The sequence below is a fragment of the Danio rerio genome, chromosome 17, assembly GCF_052040795.2.
Source record: "Danio rerio strain M-AB ecotype USA chromosome 17, GRCz13ab, whole genome shotgun sequence".
Classification (NCBI taxonomy): Eukaryota; Metazoa; Chordata; class Actinopteri; order Cypriniformes; family Danionidae; genus Danio; species Danio rerio.
This window is the reverse complement of record NC_141037.1, coordinates 10,552,501-10,573,833: the sequence shown is the minus strand read 5'-3', so window position 1 is coordinate 10,573,833 and position 21,333 is coordinate 10,552,501. Positions and strand designations below refer to the sequence as shown.

Genomic DNA, 21,333 nt, shown 5'->3' with positions numbered 1-21,333 from the left:
AAGTTAATTAATAGTTTTTATTTGTTGTGGTTATCGGGTTTTCCATTTATTTACGTTTATGGGACCTTGATCTCTGCTCTAATAAAAGAAAATGACTTTTATTGACATTTTTTTTAAGTTTAAAACAATATACTCTATAAGAAATAATATACCCAGCAGGCACACAACATCATAAGATGTTAATATTAGGTTAGATTTAGGTCAAAACGTCAGTTGACCGTAATATTAATGTCTAAGGACAAAGATATTTTGATGTCCAATAACGATTTCAAATGACGTTTATATTTAGTTCATTTTACCTTGTGTTGAAAAGTGACCAAAATCCAACTTGAGCCAACATCTTAAACCAACGTCATATTGACATCAAATACTGACATTTATTCGTCACGTACAGCAACCAAAATCCAACGTCTGACAGGTGTCATAATGGTAACCTCCACACAACATCAAGCTGTAACATCATTAGACATTGGTATTTGGTTGATATTAGGTTTGTGTTGGACACTGACATCGGTTATTTCCGGAAAAACAAAAAAAAAACAAAAAACATCCCCACGTCGTTGGGGTACAACGGCAATCTGATGTCATGTTGACGTCCTGTGCCTAATGGTTATATAGACATAAATTCATAAAATAACAGAAAAAGCGCTGGCATGTTTTTTACTTTTGTAATTTACAACACCAACTTAGAAATTATCCCTTCAAACTATTAAAAATGTCAGTAAAACTTCTTTTTTTCTAACATCAAAAGTTGTTGGAAAAGTTCCATAATGCAATTCAAAAGCATAAAGAAAAAAAAGGATCACAAAATACTGAAAACTATAAAAAATAAAAATAAAAAAAAAGTACAGCGTTAGTAACTGACAAGTTTATTAATTTATTATTTAGTTAGTTGTCAGTTTCTCCAAAAGATCATTCCCCCACTTACACCCTATCATCTCTCTCATGATCTGTACCTATAAATGAAACCCCGCAGACAAAAAAGATTCTGCAAACTTCACTGAAGGAGTGACCTGAACTCCATTGCGCCTGGCTAATGTAATAAACACAGCCATCAAAAATCAATACAAATGTCCTTAACAACCTGTCTTAAAGTTGCTGACATTTCCAGCTAATGTGATCCATATTCAGGCCCATTAGCACGTTAGGACAGCGCATAAGAGCGCTGTTAGCACCACGCTGTTATTGTGCAGCGTCCATTTGGCTAATGCTAACGCCACCTCCTCAGACAGGGGTTAAGTGACTGAGTCGGCTACACAGCTGCGAGGGTTATAAAGCTGCCTGTAAAGCCCTCAACCAGCCCTCGATGTGGTTAACAGCACAGCGGCGGCACAACGAGGACTAAACAGCAGGATCTGTCCAGATGAAGAGCGAGTCGGATTCTGTGCATTTACAGAACACACTCACACCTGTGAGAAAAATTAGGCTTTTTTGCATACTACTGCAAACAGGGCAACACATCAGTGACATCTTTTCTATTCCACACATTTCTGTTAAGTGGGGAAAAGGTTGTTTACATTTTTTTGTAAATGTTCTCCACATAAAGAAAAAAAATGCTGACTGGAAGGCCTTTTTTTGGACAAGATGCTAATGATCTACTCCAATTCAATAATATATGCTAAGCTAAGCTAAAGCATCACTGCAGCAGCAAAATAATATTACACAGTGCCTGAAAATAGTCCTAAAACCCAAATGTTTCCTCTGGAGAAGTAGTAGACTGAGCCTATTAAAAATAAATAATAATAATATTAATAATAATAATAATAATAAGTATTCATTTAACATCAGTGACATCTTTCCATTCCACACATTTCTGTTTAGTGGTGAAAAGGTTATTTAAATTTTGCAAATGTTCTCCACACAAAGAAAGAAATAAAAAAATATGTAAAAAAACATTTTAACTGAGAGGTCCTTTTTTTGAGTGAGATGCTAATGGATTAATCCGACTTAATAATCTATGCTAAACTAAGTTTTGCTGCCATACCATGACTGCAGCAGCGCAATATTATTACACAGTACCTGAAATAAGTCCAAACTCAACCGTTTAACTCTAAGCAAGCAAAACTGAGCTTTTTTTTCTTTATATGTTGATTTTACATCAGTAAAACTTTTCCATTCTACATACGTCAAGTGGGGAAAAGGTTATTTACATTTTTTAAATGTTCTCTACACAAAGAAAAAAATGGGTTTAAGAATTGCTGACTGGAAGGCACTTTTTTAAGTGAGATGCTAATACTCTAATCTGATTCAATGATCAATGCTAAGCTAAGCTAAACTTTGCTGCCGCACCATGACCGCAGCAAAATAATATTACACAGTGCCTGAAAATAGTGCCAAAATTCAACTGTTTAACTCCAGGGAAGTTGTAAAATGAGCCTATTTACAAAAAAGTGGATTGTTTACTTAACATCAGAGATTATTTACATTTTTAAAATCTTCTCCATACAAAGAAGAAAAAAAAAACAAAACAATTGCTAACAGGAAGGTCCTTTTTTAGTGAGATGCTAATAGTCTAATATGGTCTAAGCTAAACTTTTCACCCATACATTGACTGCAGCAGTGCAATAATATTACACAGTGCCTGAAAATAGTCCCAAAACTCAACTGTTTAACTCTAGGTAAGTAGTAAACAAAGCCTTTTTAAATGGAGTGTTTATTTAACATTGTGAAACCTTTCCATTCCACACATTTCTATTTAGCGGGGACATGGTTATTTAACTTTTTTTTTAAATGTTCTTCAAACAAAGAAAAAAAGGTTTAAATAAATAAAAATAAAAAATAATAATAATAAATTAAATTATAAAATAAAAAAATTAAATAAAAAATACAAAAAAAAAATTAAAAATAACAATTAGAAAAAAATTTAAAATAGATAAATAAATAAAAATGTAAAAAAAATTATTCAAATTTGAAAAATGTAAAAAATTAAAAATAAAAATAAAAATAATTACATTAAAAAATAGATAGATAAATAAATAAGTAAGTAAGCAAATAAATAAATAAATCACTTACTGGAAGTTTTTTTTTGCAAGATGCTAATGGTCTAATCTGATTCGATGATCTATGCTAAGCTAAGCTAAAAGTGCTCAGTTATTTAGTTTCAGTTATTTTGAACGAAACTCCCGCCAAAACCAGATGTGCTACCCATATTTTGAAATACAATCCTATAGTAAACGTTATATCACCACACAAATCCTCCAAACTTAGCGTGTTAGATCCACTTTCCAGACACAATGTGACTACAGCAGACTGGTCTTCAGAGCTCAGACATCTTTCTGTCATGTATTTAGGCATGAAACGCAGTGACACAACAGCGGCGGCTCAAATGTTTGCATCTCACCTGAAGTATGGAAGTTTCCACCTGCATAAATAAAATCCCCATGGCAACTAAATGTGGCTGGAGATAAGAGAGAGGATTTATGCCTTTTTCTGAGCTGTCATGCCCTACAGATCTTCCTCAGGCACAGCAGACCATCTGCCACACATTATATTAACCAACGAATGACTCTCTCTCTTTCTCTCTTTCTCTCTCTCTCTCTCTCTCTCTCTAATGGATGGCTTCATTCATGTCCCGTACAACAGCAACTTTCTGCTGCCGGTCAGGATTGAAAGCAAGCCCCAAAATGACAGGATTTACTTGTTTTCTTTTTAAAGTACACCAGAGTTTAACTGTTAGAACAGGGGAATTCAACACAACAGGAGGATCTGTCGCTAGTGGGATAAAGTAGTTTGCTAACACTTTACAATAAGGTTGTTTTGGTTAATGCATTTACTGACATGGACAAGCAATGGACATTGCATTTATTACAGTATTTATTCATGCTCATTAACTTTAGATAATGAAAATAAATCATGTTAGAAAATACCTTAACTAACATTAACTAATGAAACCTTTTGTAAAGTGTGATAGATGTCTTTAAAAATGCTTATTTTAACAACTTTTAAAGAAATACTCCACTTTTTTTTTTTTTTTTTTGAAAAAGGCTCATTTTAGTCCCCTTAGAGTTAAAAATTCTTGAATTTTTTATTTTTTTTTTTATCCTTTGAGTCGATCTCCAGGTCTGGCAAGAGCACTTTTAGCTTAGCTTAGCATAAATCATTGAATCGGATTAGACCATTAGCATCTCGCTCCAAAATGAGCAAAGAGTTTTAATAATGTTTCGATTTAAAGCTTGACCATTCTGTAGTTATGTCAAATAAATTTAAAGTAAATAGAAAAACTACTATTTTCTAGGCGGATATGGCTGGGAACTATACTCTCATTCTGGCGTAATAATCAAGGGACTTTGCTGCAGTACCATGGCTGCAGCAGGCACAATATTCCACAGCGGTATAAAATAGTAGGGATGTCCCGATCAGGTTGTTTTGCCCTCAAGGTGCGAGTCAATTGATTTTGAGTATCTACCGATACTGAAACCCGATCTGATACTTCTATAATACATAAAAAAGAAGAGCAAAGAAACAGATGTTAACCAGGATGTTCATTATTTTTTATTATTTAACTTATTTTAACATTTAAAAACTTTGTTAACACACAGAACACTTCTGTGAGCTAGCTTGAACAATCAAGTAACAAATAACACAAATTCTTCACTTTTGGATTTAAGTGCAAGAGTAAATATAAAAAAAATCTAATATAATAACAAACTCAACTTAAAATAACCAACAGGCAATCCCAAGTTTAAATATCTCACAGTTTGCTTTGTCAATGTTGTCATGTTGTCAAGCTTCCGTGTTCTACTCTGCCAGCATTTAACCAACCAACTCAGTGTCACCGCATAACTATGTATTTGCTAAAAAATAATGAGAAAACATACTGTATATATAAATATATATGAGTCCTGATGAGGAGATAACGTCCTATTCTGATTGAGTCTAACACTGCGTTATTGGACTCGATTTCAGATCATATGATCGGATCTGGACATCCCTAGAATATAGTGACAAAACTCACCTGTTTAACTCTAGGGGCGTTCACAAAAGTCTGTCTATGATGTGGTGGAACCTCGTACAGCAATAAGCTTACAAAAATGTTTAACAATCACATGCTTTAATCGCCATCATCAAACAATAACCCAAGCGCCACCGCAAACATCAGTGATGGTAAAAAAGTGGAGTGAAAACTTTCCATTCCACACATTTTTAGGTTATTTAATATTAATTTATTTTAATGAATGATGTTTTCTTATTTCTATCATTTATTCATTCATTTATTTTATTTTCAACTTAGCAATAAATTGTACCACAATATATTTTTACACCCCTAATATTTATGTGTGTGTGTGTATATATATATATATATATATATATATATATATATATATATATATATATATATGTGGCGAGGGGGCGGGGCTGAGAGCCGTGGGAACGGAATCAGACCGCCGTGTAAGTGGATACACCTGTGGCGCGAACCGGCCTCGAATCCCACGGAAGGAGCTCTGGACTATAAAAGGAGGAACGATGGCAGAGGAGGCCGAGAGAGGACCGGGCCCGGACATATTGTTTTGCTTTTGTTTTCAGTTTGAAGGCAGTCTCCGTGAGGAGCTGCCTTCCGTTTGTTTTGGTTTAGACAGCAGTCTCCATGAGGAACTGCCGCCCCTGTTATTAATAAATATTTTAATACTTAGTCGGTTCTCCGCCTCCTACTTCCCGTTGGCCAAAGGGCCATAAACTTCATTACAATATATACATATATATACACACAACAGTTCTGTCTGGTTCTCAAATCTGATTGGCTGATAGCCGTGGAATATTCTGTAATATCAGAACTCCTACAGCCTCTTTACCCTTTGTGTATTACTCGGCCCACATACAGCCATACAACGCTCAACTGTTTAACTATCAGCTTATGATTTGAATCCGGAAGAAAGTAGTTCCTCAAACACAAGGGTTTTCTCCATGTTTGATTTTGTTTTTATATACACAATTATGCCATCAAACAGTTGTATAAACGCAATATCACACGAGTAGCAGTGCGATTTGGCTGTATATCGGCACTGGTGGGGGCACTAAGGCACTCGGCCTGCGGCCTCATGCCAACACACGCCTCCCACCAGTGCCGATATACAGCCATATCACACTGCTACTCGTGTGATATTGCTCATATATATATATATATATTAGGGATGTAACGGTATCAGAATTTCACGGTACGGTAATACCTCGGTATGAATGTCACGGTACGGTATTTATTGAATCATTTACAGGAAAAAACAAAACTTATGAAAATACTCCAAAAAAGTGCCAAAAGTGTCAATGACATACAAATTAGCCATCTATCTGTAAGCTTTGAAACAGGAACTTCAATTTTAATAACAAAAAATTATTAAACCATGTAAAAACAATAAAGTTTCAATTTAGTATTGTTGAAAACTCATCACATTCAACATTTAATCACACTCAGCCCATCTACCCAGATGAGAGCTCTGCTAGTCGGACTTCTCATCAAGCATCTCCCGCTGGATCTAATCTCACTATATTTATTAAACGGGATATTTCATTTATCTTGTTGTCTTTATCTAACGACATATTCCCTGACTTTGGTCATTGGAATCTATTACTTGTTCTCAGGTAACGTGTTTTGGCTGAGCGCAAAGATAAGTTAATGATTAATGTAACCACGTAGCCTATTCTATATATTGACTGATCGCTTGCCTTTATTTCCTATAATGTATAAACTTATTGTATGTTACACTTTTAAAATGGCCATTATCGATTCTTAAAACTGATACTCAGCAAAAGAGAGGGTATGTTTCGTATTTTCACTGAAATTGAAAGGAGGCAGTTGTTATCGGCTCCGTTTTGTTATAAATATCCACACAGTGAAGATGACGCTCATCTTATGCAGCACGACGCCTCAACATGTCTGCTGTCTAAGTTGCTAATATTAAAATGAAAATAGGCAGTTCCTTAAATCATGTTTACATTTTATTGTTGAGAAAGTGAAACAACGAAGCCAGGGTGATGTGAATGAAGTTATAAAGTACACTGTTCCCTTTGAAGATTTACCCGTGTCCTCGGTATAGTCTGCTTTTCCATATCAAACTGAGAAGAAGAGACTGCAGCCTTGATCAAAACTTGCGAAGTCTGAACTTACACGGAAAGAATGCAGCACTGAACTGTGTGTGTTAGGCTACTTAATATTCAGGAAAAGCCCCAATCAGAGGCGAACGTCTGCAGCCCCGCCTCCGTTTTCAGACGTCTCCGTTTTCCATCATCCACAATGAGACGGAGCAGCAGCGTTTCAGAATGAAAACAACCTCTCCTGCGTTTTCGAAACGCTCCGTTTTCGGCGCTCGAGAACTCCGGCGTAGTGTGGACGGTTGGCGTAACCGTAGCAAAACTTATGTAAACGGGGCCTTAGAGTTTTCCAGCTCTTTTCATCCCTGCTTCTAGCAGCACACTCCATTTCCGCATTACTGGATCTGTAGCGACAACAGACCGCAAGGGATGATGGTCAAGCATGGGCTGATGGGAACAGTAGTTTTCGTTACCTCCCGTTCGCTTCAATCGCCTGAGCAAATTTTCTCAGAAGACCTATAGTTTTACCGAGTCATGCGACTTCGGTAATATCGAAAAAAATTAATATTGCGGTATGACGGTATTTACAATACCGTTACATCCCTAATATATATTATATATATTAAAGTATTTTTTATTTTTTGATCACAGCATCAGAAATTAAGTTATTGTATCATAACATGTACTTCTCGTGATATGTTTATGAGGAATCCTCCTTCAGAAATAACATCTTTCCATCAAGCAAGTTTTACCAGAGGTGGCAGTAACGCACCAAAAAATTGTTGACGACCACCATAAAACAGGAAGAAGCAGAAATCGTCATTCTCGCCATCATATGGATTTACTTTCTCCGGCTAGACACCGGCATCACAACTCTGTGAATGTCGGACAAACATTTCTCAAATGCATAAATGTGATTAATCTTTTGACAGCACTATATTATACACATGATTTTATATGTTGATGACCCAAATATGACGCAACAAAGCAATTTCCTCCACAGAAACAAAGGCTGATGTGCGCAGGACGCCGCTCTGACCTGTTTCATCCATCAAATGTCACTCAGTAAACAACTACAGCTTTATCAGACCAGGACTTCTTTTTTTTTCTTGACTTGTGCAATCAAAACTGAAGTGTCATATTTGAAGCAACTTTTAGATTTTTGGTGATAAACAGCCTCATTTAGCTCAGTTATTAGCAGATTCTGTATCACCGCCAGAAAGCCATTAAAGAGCCGTGTGTGAAGACTGTTAATGGAGGCTCATTCACATGCACTGCCTTTAATTGTGTCCTAAAACACAGCTGAACATGTATTTATACCAACCTGCATCTGATTTTAGTCCTGACTCACTTCACCGTGGACCTTTTATAATTCAGTTTATTATTCTGATTTGGTCAATCTTATATACAACTGCCATATAACACATTTTCAACATCAATACAACTCTAAAAATGTGTCATACACCATATTCCTGACAGATTTAAAGTTTAAAAAAACATACACATAATGGGAAGAGGAGAGGATGATTATTTAGGGAAGGTTAAAAGCATTACATGAAGAAAAAGCTAAGAAAAACTCAATTAATTTAATGTCAGATGCATTAGAAGAGCCATCTGTTTAAGAATCTCTCATCTCTCACAATTCACAAATAGAGAATATTAGCATACAGATCAACTCACAGCTAACAGATGGAACTGAATGCCATAAAGCTCTAGTTTTGCTTTCAAAAAATCATAATAATAATAATATGCAAAAAATATATATAATAATAATAAAATAAATAATAAAAACTTACAGCTTTGACCTTCAAAATGCAATTTGACCCAAAAGAGCTATACAAAAATTGTTTAAATTGTGTAATTTTACAAGAGGAACATTTCATTTTACTAACACAATTTATTTAAATTTTATTATCATTTAATTTACATTTTATTTAAATGTTTTTTTAAATACTTTAATAAGATACTGTATAAACATTTGAAAAATATACTTTTTAAAACTTTAACTATGTTTAAAATGTGATTAAAATTTTATTTAATTTAAACTATTTTTGTTTTATTTATTTTATTAATACTTAATTTAGATTTTATTTAAATGTTTGTTTTTTATAATTTTTAAATGGGATTAACCTTTAATTTAATTTAGATGTCTATTTAACATACTTTTATTTAAATACAATATACATAAAATAATATTGTATAGTAAAAAAATTGATTTTATGTTTTTTTTATAATTCAATGCTGTTTACTTAAATTCAATTAATATTTTATTTTATTTTATTTATTATGAAAATTTAATTTAATTTCCATTTAGTTTAAATACATTTTTTAATAAAATAATGTATAAACATTTTGAAAAAAAAGTTATACTTTTAAAAATAAAAGTTTTTTTTTAAATTACATTATTTATAGTTTGTTTGGATTTCTATTTTTCATAATGCTATCAATAAGATACTTTTATACAGCAATATTAACAAAGATACTAAATTCTGTAATTTTACATGATGAAAAAATTTGATTTATAAATTTAATTGTTTAAATTGTAATTTTATAATAATTTTAATAAAATACTGTAACATTTTTTAATTCTAGATTTCTATTTTATAATACATTTTATGAAGCAATATTAACAAAAACACTTAAAAAAGAAAAAAAAACTTACAGATGAAAATTTATTAAATTAAATTAAATTTAGAATTTTATATTATGATATTTGGCGGCACACTGGTTCAGTGGTTAACACTGTCGCCTCACAGTAAGAAGGTCACTGGTTCGAGCTGGGCCATTTGACATTCCTGTGTGAAGTTTCCTGTGTAAAACCTATGCCAGAATAGTTGGCGGTTCATTCCACTGTGGCAACCCCTGATAAATAAGGTACTACGCTGAAAGAAAATAAATGAATAATGATTTTTTTAATCATAAAAAATATATAGTTACAATTTTATTTTTTATAAAGCAATGTTACTACAAAACTGCTGACTTTATATCTGCTCCCTTTTCACTATACAATCAATTCCAGATCAAATGCAAGCAAAGTCTGTCTAGTTTTACTCTAAATTGCACCACAGTATTCCAGCAAAACAGCTGCTACTCTTCGAGAACACAAACATTCCTTATTCTACAAAAGCAGTGAATCCCTCCTGGCCATGAAAGAGTTGCTTCAGATGATTAGAGGACTTCACACACTGAGCCAATGCATCTAAATCTCTGCCGTTCACACACTTTAACACTGTCTGACGTTTTACCAGAGACTTTACAATGCGCCGTGCCAACTGAATGCAATCAGGTGTTGAAGTAGCTCATGCATAGAAAAAAAAAACATTTTGCCTGACCAAACTTATATTAATTATAAGCAAATTATATTATATATTTTTATAAAATATACATTTAAAGTCAAGAATGTATATGCATGTAAACAACTCAATCTTGTTGGGTGTCTTTCTGTTTATAAAGCGTTGCAGGTCTCTAAGTGGAGGAGAGCCGGTGTGTGTGTGTGTGTGTGTGTGTGTGTGTGTGTGTGTAATGTGGACAGACAGGTGTACGGCAGACCCTTGGCCCCTCAGCGGCCCCGTGCTGGGAAGAGAGGTGGCCGCTCCTCTCCACACAGCCATTTATCTCAATTTCAGTCTGCCCGCCGTTCCCGGATCAAACAGCACTTAAACTAAATAACCCTGCTGGAATTCACCCGCAGACTCATCAAGCTCACGTACATACACACAGCTCACAGAGAGTAAAGCAGACAGCGCTTTTACACCATCACTTAAGACTCAAACACAATTAAATGATAACACATAATTAAAGCTTCATATAGGATTCCAACAAGACGTGGATGGAATTGCAGAATCAAACATGTAATTCAAATGTGGAACGTCACGGAATTCTGGAGGAGTAAATCGAAGGTAGATGTGTATAACCAAAGTCCTTTTAAAGGTCTCGTGAAGTGCTTTGAAATGTGCATATTTTACGATGTTTGACTTAATCTCAACTAAAACATGAAGAGAGGGCGGGGCATAGAATAGCTCCTCCCCTTTTAAAAAACAGACAATAGTGTTTTGCATTATCACAGCTCTGCCAGTCAGAGTGGTCAAGCTCGAGCGCATCAAATGAGAAGTGTCTTAAAGGGGGCGGAGCATGTCTAGAGAGCATTTGATTGGTCAGAAGATTGTGGTGAAGGTGGCATGAATAAAACCGTTGATCCATTTAGACGGAAGTGAACAACTGCCAACTTCACTGCACCTTTGAGGAAAGTCATTTCACTCTGCGGCCATCTTTGAAACATCTCTTCCGCTTGAATGAGGAAACCTCAAAGTCTCCGAAATGGTTTCCCAAGCTTACAATTACATTTTTATATTTGAAATCAAGCACAATTAAATGATAATAATCAAAGCTTCATGTAGTATTCTTACAGGATGTGGATGGAACTGTAGAATTAAAAATGGAATTTGGAATGTCACAGAATTCTGGAAGAGTTCAGGCACTGGCGTAAAGATATCCTAAAAACCAACAAAACTGATACTAAAATCTAAAAAAACTTTATTTTAATGTTATGGGAGCTTAAGGAAAGTCATTTTACTCAGTGGCCATCTTTGAAACATCTCTTGGGTGAATGGGGAAACCTCAAAGTCTCCAAAATAGTTTCTCAAGCTTTGAGAAATATATTTGGAATCACTGAAATGAAATTGAACAACAACAGTCTCAAGTTTTGTTTCTAAATGTTCGAATCACACAATAACTGTATTTCAAACGGATTACAAATCCAAAAAACATTTCATTTCAAGTTTAATTGGCTTAATTTAAAAGTACAGATTTCAAGCTTTATGTGGATATATTTCTCATGTGTGTGAAGCAAGCATTCGTTAGGTTTTTGTAGGTCTGTTGACCTAAGAGGGTTCATAACAATGGTATGGGGTTCATAACAGAGTACCAGGTTTTTTCACCATACTTATGCACGTATACGTAGATGAAAATGAAGTGTCAAGCACTAGTGATTTACATGGTAAGTCAATGCAAAGATACAAATAGACCTCTTTTGTGCGAATTACGTCACAAGATGTGGCATGAATGGCATAACTTGTGCAAATGAACTGCTGGAAATTGAGCATTTGACACACTTAAAACACTAACGGTCGAGTTAGCGGACACCTTAACTTTAGTGGACAATCACGCCTCGTTAACCAATCAGGAGCTTGCTCTGGGTGTGATTATGACGTATCGCTTGTTGTTGGTGTCACGAGGGCAAATCCTCCTGTCAACAGTGGACAGCAGCTCATGAAACTGAGCTTGGCTGAGTCAGAAGTATTGAAAACTACCATCATCCAGGTTTAGTTTCTGAAAGAGTTGATAAGCTCACAGAGCTGGGTGCACCTCTGAAAGGATCTAGGATCTAACTTATATAGGGCGTCGAACGAATCTACACTGTTTTTCCGCCTTCCTAAAGCACATAAAGCACAGCTACTCTCTCAATAAAATCCATGTTAGCCATTTAGCAAAGAAACTAAACTCATCAGTCAGACAGATGCCCGCTCACGATATGAATCCGTGTCTATTGTGAAGTGAATATAATGCCCGAATGAGGCGATTTTGATCCACGAATGAAGCGAGTAAACTCAAAATATTCATGCATCTATTTATGCATGAATAGTGCAATGTATTTGCGCAAGCGGCGTCTGGTGTGAACCCCCCACTAAAATTTTTCCTCATTCAAAACAATACTAGTGACATGTCTTGTGTATTCTGGAGTCTTTGGTATAGCTAGGCACACAAGGAATCTGCACGTGCAGAAATCCACAGAACTTTAAGCTCATCCTTCTATTTACGTATGTAAATGTGTACAAATATAAACACATACCCGGGTTTCTAAAGACATGTGCTATAGGTGAATTGAATAAGCTAAAATGTCCGTAGTGTGTTTGTGTGTGAATCAATGAGAGTGTATGGGTGTTTCCCAGTGATGGGTTGCAGCTGGAATGGCATCCGCTGCGTAAAACAGATGCTGGATAAGTTGGCGGTTCCTTCTGCTGTTGCGACCCCTAATTAATAAAGGGACTAAGCCGAAAAGAAAATGAATAAATGAATTTATGTGCTTAGTTTAATGTATTTTTCAAAAAGATTTGTTGATACTGATAATACACTCCATCACTTCTCAAAGAAAAAGTGACAGTTCACAGGAAAATGAGACCTTTAGCAACAGCAACTAAATTAGTTTTTTTGTTGTTGTTTAATAAATACACATGCATAGTTATCAGAAGATTCACAACACAATGCACACATCCCATTAGCTACCTTGAGAAAAAAAAAAACTTGAAAAAACATACCAAAAAGTCTAAATATTAATTGATAATCCCTTTTAATTCTATTTCTCATTGAGAGAATGAAAAATAGCCGATAAAAACGACATCATGACTGTTTCGTGGGTGCAAGAAACCTTGACTAATATTATAAGTGGGCTTCTAGGGGTGAAAAATAAACCCCAACAAAGGCAGAATATGCTCCATTTCAATAATTTCCTGGCTTTTGAAGCATGCGCCCCTTTAATGGACAGCGAGGGCATCTAATGCCAGTATGTTGGCGTGGTGATGGCGCTGGCATTGTGCTTTTGTTCGCTGGAGCGCTTTCAAAGAGGAATAAAAAGGTGAAAATCTATTTAGTGGCTTTGCGCCATACCTAAAGTGTCAAAGCGTGAAGTGAATGGTGAGGAAAAAGAGACGTAAAACTAGAGAGAAAGCGCGGGCTGACAGAGCTGGCTGATCTGCCGTTATGCGCACTGGCAGGTAGTGTATCAGAAGCCGAGGGTGGTTGTACTAATAGTTCTAAATACACCCCATGATGAGCTATTAGAAGAGGCTTTTTGTGAATGTGATAAATAAATCCTCTTTAGTCAGTGTGACAGTAATCCCAGAGCCCCCGTGCCTTCGTTCCTTACCAATCCATCAAGCGGCGCCTGCGCATATACAGTTAGAATTATTAGCCTCCATGTATATTTTCTCCTCCAATTTCTGTTTAACAAATATTTTTTGCAACACGTTTCTAATCATAATAGCTTAAATAACTCATTTCTAATAACTGATTTATTTTATCTTTGCCATGATGACAGTACATAATATTTATTTATTTATCAGGATCCCTATTAGCCACTACCAAGGTAGTGGCTATTCTTCCTGGGGTCCATCGAACATAACACAAAATTACATTAATACACAACAACAAAGACTAATAAAAACATTAAAATACAAAATTCATACATAACATCCAAATCAACAATCCACTTAATATTGTTCCATTAAATATTTTTTAAATGATTTTTTAAACCTCCTTTTACTTGTTACAAAGCATGTAATGTCTGATGGCAATTCATTCCATATTTTCATTCCTCTATACATCACGGTACGTTGCTTTGCATTAGTTTTTGAAATGGGAAGCAAAAAATTTCCTTTTAATGCATGCCTGGTGTTAAAATGATGACTAACATTACTATACAAAAGTTGACCGTACAATACACTTGGAACTTTTAACACAGAAATATTTCTTATAAAACACATCAGAGAAACAATTACCCTATCCTTCACCAATAACCAACCTAAAGTTTTATGCATTTTCATAATATTAACTCTTCTATTGCAGTGTAAAATGAGTCGTGCCGCTCTATTCTGGACTAACTGTAATTTATCTAAGTCTTTACTTGATGCACTCGACCATACCATTGGACAGTAATCTAGATAAGAAAGAACAATTGCCTGAAGAATTTGAGAAATACAGTACTGTGGTAAAAATTCAACACATCTCTTAATAATTGATAAACCTCTCCCTATAACTATTTGACTAGATATTTTTCAAGACACTAGTATTCAGCTTAAAGTGACATTCAAAGGCCTAACTCGGTTAATTAGCTTATTTAGGCAAATCATTCTACAACGATGGTGTGCATTAGAAGTCTGTATTATGGCTGAATTCAGACCAGATTTCTTGCGGTGTGGGAATAAACTACTGAATAAAATGCGATAGTAACTCTGGTGTAATTTGAACGGGAGCAGGCGGTCTAACAATAAAGCATTCCCGAGTCCCAACGTTATTTCAGAACAGCATATCTGTGATGTTAGAGAGGCGGGACTTGACATACCTGTCTATAATCCTCATGACGCAGCAAAAAGCAGAGCTATGCAGAGAAGCGCCCGCAGCTATGGGGAATGGCCTCATCCTATGGGCCTTTGTGTGTTATTGTGTGCGTCTATAACGAACTGTGAGTACACATTCTGATCTAAAGGACAGTCGTTCTCATTTCAGTATCTAATGATCGAGTGATTTGGCGTTTATACGCTATTAGCGGGACATTCAGAAATGACGGGGTTAAGCTCATCCAGCGCGTTCAGCGCATTCACGTGCTCTCGCACAAGTTTATGATCATAAGATCGCTAGTTATATGTAAATTATGTTCTATACATGCCTGTTTATGTCCTCATGCTATTACAATGGGATTTACTCATGACAAGTGTTTTAAGAAGTAATTTCTTCTGGGCTTATTGCCAGTTTTGACACTTTCGGTTTTGACATGCTGATTGTATTGCATAGCGAAAGTGAAACCATTACATCACGTTTACTGCTCGGCTCGATGAAGCGTTGTACTTGATGCATATATCATAATATTGTACTGTGATTATATATGGTGAATGTTATTTGTGATCTAGATGTCTAATTATGTTATACTGATTATTTTATTATTTCGATTTCATTGTAGAACCACACACACGCCTATACACACACCTCTCCAGTGTTCAATAAATCAGTTTGATTGACCTTAACTGCCTGATCCACTCCTGTGTTCTGATCGACACCACAAGGGCAAGGCTAGAGAAATTAGAGCCTCCTCAGAATACAATCCTAACCTAACAACCCAACATGTGATTTCCTCATTCTTATTGAGCACCAATACAGCCTGTGATTACATGTCTGTTAAGGCCCGTGCACACTGAGACGTTTTTGCTCGCGTTTTCCGTCAACGTTTAACGCCTCGTGACTAAAAAAAGGGCGTCAATGTGATCATGCACAACTACGTGCAAAACGACAGGCGCAAAAGTGTCAAAAACAAAAAACAAAACAAAAAAAACACCTTATGCTCAATTTTTTGTTTTGATGCGCCGCATCAAAACCTTCTCCACCAATCAGATCGGAACTTTTGTTCACGTGCATGGAGCTGCTGAAGTTACAGTAAACAGCACTTGCGCTCAAGCGCAAAACTGTCAATGCGAGCGCACATTGAAGAAGATGCCCAGAGGCGATTTGAACATAGACCTGCTTATTGCTCTGTAAACAATAATAATTTCTTCATTGCTAGAGCTGGAGCTGCTACTTGAACCATCTATGCTTGTTCGAGTCACCAGTTACTTTAACAACAAGCGTGTGAACTTCCTCTCCTCCTCTTCTTCTGTGTTATAAGCGGGTGTCAGAAGCTTAAAGTTGTGTAGCGCCATCTAACGTCAAAGAGTGATTTTGCATACTCTTCTGCTTGACGCCAGTGAAAAGTGCTTAGGTTTGAATACGGAAAAACGTCTCGTAAAATGCTGACGATAAAGGCCAACGAAAAGCATTCCCGTGTGTAGGAGCCTTTACACATATTGAACACATGACCACTGCTTTCTGCTAATCCTTTTTTTTAAGCACAGACTGTGTGGCAATCATCTGCATAACGGTCCTCAGAGCGGGCTTTACCATGGCAGAACAAACTGAAGACGCCCTGTGCTTGAAGGACATTCAGCTTGCATTGGAAAATGGTCAGCTTACTATTAGGAAAACCCACATCAGGAAAGTCTGATGTATGGGAGTCTTTTTTATGCTTCAAAGACGCAAATGAAAAAAAAAAAAAAATATATATATATATATATATATATATATATATATATATATATATATATATATATATATATATATATATATATATATATATATATATATATTTACCATTTAGCAGTCACAAGACTGGAACCTCAGGTTTAAGGCGGCACCCAGATAGCATACAAATGTAGGCCACTTTAGGCAGTTATGCAGCACTGATGGTATTCCTTCAGCCCAGACAAAATGAATGTGAGCCTGAAGTGGCTCACCTGTACAACGACAAGGGAGGGGCAAAGATTCAAATTCATATATGGGCAATTTAAGCCAAATATTTGTCACTTATGGCAAATTGTAATCTGAATGTGAGCCCAATGCGGCCCATGTGAAAAATTATAAATTTGGCTCAAATCACGAGGACAAATGTGGGCCACAGTTGGAAAAATAGTGGCATAGTCATTTAAGGGTAATCTGAGTCTAAACCTAAAGTGGCTCACACTTTTGGCGAATATTCGACACAGTAAGCTATAGCTAATGTGGATTTGAGCCTACAGTGAGCCAGAGAAGGTACAGTATGGCAAATGTGGCCCAGTTATCTTAAAACATATGTGGACCACATAGACTTAAGTAAAAAGTGTTTGCTATAGTTGGGCTCTAACCTCCATATATAAATTTTCTTTTAGGCTGCTGTAACTTTTAAGAACTTTGCTTGAAAAAATTGTTCATTATAGCAAACAAAATGAAGTGAGGCACAATATATGATGAAATAACATAATCTGCTGCCCTGATCGATAATTTTCATACAGAATTTCATCTACACCTGGGTTGCCCAAACTTTTTTCTTATGAAGAGCCAAGCTGGATTGAAGCTAGTGGGCCGAAGGTATATATAGCTATTTAAAAATAGCTAAAAAACATCACTTTATATTAATTAATACAGCACAATTCTTTAACATTTTATAATGAACTTATTACAGTGAATACAAAGCAATCTAATTTATAACAAAATGGAGTTACAGTGGTTTTTGCCTTGATTTGCTCACCAATGTCTTCTGCATAGTCGAGTAGTCTTTCGAGTGACATTATCTATATTTCCATCCACCTATTTTAATGCTCATTTAGCATACGAGCATAAAAAAACGGTTGATGGAAACGCCAAGATGTGCATACATTTTGAAAATATGCAAGAAATACATATGCGCATAACTGAGTAGGTTTTATTCGATAAGAAAAGATGCGCATAAACTACGATGGAAACACTCGAACAAATTCCAGTATGTGCATTTAAAAATAAGGTCATGTGATTTGTTATAAGAGATCATGTGATGATAAAAATGTGTGTGAATGGAGAAACCAGCAGGCTGAACATGTTGTAAAACCTCTGAAATGTTGGTTTGTTTATTCTAAATGCCTTAACCATTTCAGCATTAGTGTTATTATATTATTAATGACCTAAAAAATCAAGAGCGTCTGTGCTCAGCGTCTCACATCTTTAAACGCCACCGTGCATTCAGTGTCAGAATTGCGTTCTGAGGCGCAAGTCATTTATTAAAAAAGAAAGAATCATGCAGCTTCTCCTACCACAGCAATTTTGTTTTGACAACTGTTGATATTTGGCAGCAGTTCATCAGGAAGTGACGATTTTGTTCGCTTTGACTCATTAGATGGAAACACAGCTTTATTTGCATGTCTTAAATGCAATTTGGATTTTTGTATGGAAACATAGCTAATGTGTAATTTTTTTTTTTTTTAAATCTGCATTATTTACAACATTTAATTTAAAGATTTCATTTCAGTTTGTAGCTCAACCATAAATCTAACAAAAAAAAGAAGATTACGTCAAATTAGAAATAACGATCGCTGTGTTAAAGGCATTCCCGTCTCCATCCATCTCACTCTCTTCTCAGATGGGATGGTGGGCCAAATTAAAGGTAGGGCCCGTGGGCCAACTTTGGATCTATACTGTTAAGTTTGAAAAATTATGGTAAAGCGCAGTAAAAGTACTTTAGAAAAAGTTTCCTTATGAAGCTTACAATACAATGCACACATCACATAAGCTACTGAAAAGTTTATATTCTTGAAAACAAAACATTTTAATATGGAAAACACAAAATTAGGAAGTATAAAAATGTCAATTATTAATCCCTTTTAACTCTAAACATCAATGAGAGGATGAAAAATACTCAAAAAAGAGAGAAAATAGAGATGATGATGGCTTGTTCTGTAGACAATTAAATTAAAATATTGCTTAATGGACTAATAATATTGACCCTAAAAAGGCTTTTTTTTTTTATTTAAACTGCTTTATCAATTTATCTAGCTGAAATTAAACAAATAAGACTTTCTCCAGAAGAAAAAAATATTATTGGAAATACTGTGAAAAAATCCTTGGTCTGTTAAACATCATTTGGAAAATATTTGAAAAAGAAAAATAACAGGCGGGCTAATAGCTGTATAATCAGGGCCTGCATAATTTCTCAAATGCATTTACTACAAAGACGCATATACTAAAACGTCCATGGTCTCAGAGGAATGTGCAAAAAATAATAATAATAATAATAAACTATTACAAACAATGCCTTGTTTGATCTTCACAGCCTCCAAATGTGTATATGCGCCACAATAAAGGGCAAGTTTTGGAAAGAGTGCATCGTTTATCAGAGCTATATAAGCGACGCGGCTTGCCTTACTAAGCCTATTACGTATTGGATTTCTGTTGCTGTGGCATAATTTATTTGAGCTGCCGCAGCTCAGAAGCAATAATACTTGTTTTTGATCAATTAAGAACGTCTTTGTGAAGGGGAAATACTCACTTGGGGCTTCTCTGCGAATTTAAATGACGCTACAGATGTAATTCCAGTTCGAATAAACAAAAAATAAAGCATGCATCCATGAGGAAAAAATAAAAGTCTGGAAGTATATTCTGCATTTCTAGGCTGATGCTTGGAGACAAAAAAGGCTTTGCTAGTCATAAATTCCGCCAACAATTTAAAAATAATCATAAACCTTCTGTAAACATTTCCAGGATGTTTCTTTTTTATTGGTAGCAGTGCTGCATTTATTTGATGTCCAAATTATAGTAAGAAAAATGTAGTAACATAATGAAATAAATCAATATAATGTTTAGTTGCAAATATAGCTTTTGATGTTTAACAGAGCAAGGACATTTTTACAGTATATCTGATATTTTTTATTCTAGAGAAAGTCATTGTTTTATTTCAGCTAGAATAAAAGCAGTTTTTAATTTTTTGTGAACCATTTTAGGGTCAAAATTATTAGCCCATTTAAGCAATTTTTTTTTCTAAGCGTCTACAGAACAATCCACCGTTATACAATAACTTGCCTAATTACCCTAACCTGCCTAGTTAACCTATATTGAGCTAATATATATATGATTTTGGGTATATTATTTATGTATTTATTAATTTATTTGTTTGCTTGTTTATTTTCAGTATGTATTTACTCAATTATTATTATTATTATTATTATTATTATTATTATTATTATTATGGACTATTACTATAGCCTACGATTAAATGTTGTGAAACCAGTATTTATTTATTAATTAATTTATTTATTTGCAGTACGTATTTACTTATGTATTATTATTAATATTATTATTATTATTAGTAGTAGTTGTAGTAGTAGTAGTAGTAGTAGTAGTTTTGTTATAGCCCGCTATTAAATGTGTTTGGGGCCATTTATTCATCTAGTTGCAGTATTTAAATAAATAAGTGAATAAATAATTGCAGTATGCATTAACTCGTGTATAATTATTATTATTATTATTATTATTATTATTATTATTATTATTATTATTATTATTATTATTATTGACTATCATTATAGCCTACTATTACATGTTTTGTGGCCAGTATTTATTTATTTGCAGTACGCATTTACTTTATTATTATTATTATTATTAATTTTATTATTATTATTATTATTATTATTATTACACTTCTTCATTATTGTTTTTGTTGTTGTTGATGATGTTGTTGTTATAGCCTACTATGAAATGTTTTTGGGGCCATTTAATCATCTAGTTGCAGAATTTATTAATTTATTTACTTATTTACTTATTTGCAGTATGCATTTACTTATTTAATAATAATAATAATAATAATAATAATAATAATAATAATAATAATAATAATCATAATCATAATCATATTATTATTATTATTATTATTATTATTATTATTATTATTATTATTATTATTATTACATTTATTATGGCCCATTATTATAGCCTACAATTAAATGTTTTTTGGGATCATTAACTATTTATTTGCTGAATGTATTTACATTATTCTTATTATTATTAATATTAAAACAACGTTTTTAGCAAAACTCCATTAAACTTTGTGTTTTATTTCAAATAAAAGATTTTTATTTTATGACATTCAGACATTCAGTTTATGACACAATCCTGCAAAAAAACGTAGTTAATAATAATAACAAAATATATGATAATACATATTTTTGG

At 34.4% G+C, this 21,333-nt stretch overlaps 1 protein-coding gene across 10 annotated transcripts in view; it reads right to left on the bottom strand.

The window, feature by feature from the left end:
- npas3 (neuronal PAS domain protein 3) overlaps nucleotides 1–21,333 on the bottom strand; it is a 609,585-nt gene that overhangs the window by 456,283 nt on the left and 131,969 nt on the right. The gene's annotated exons all lie outside the window — the stretch shown is intronic.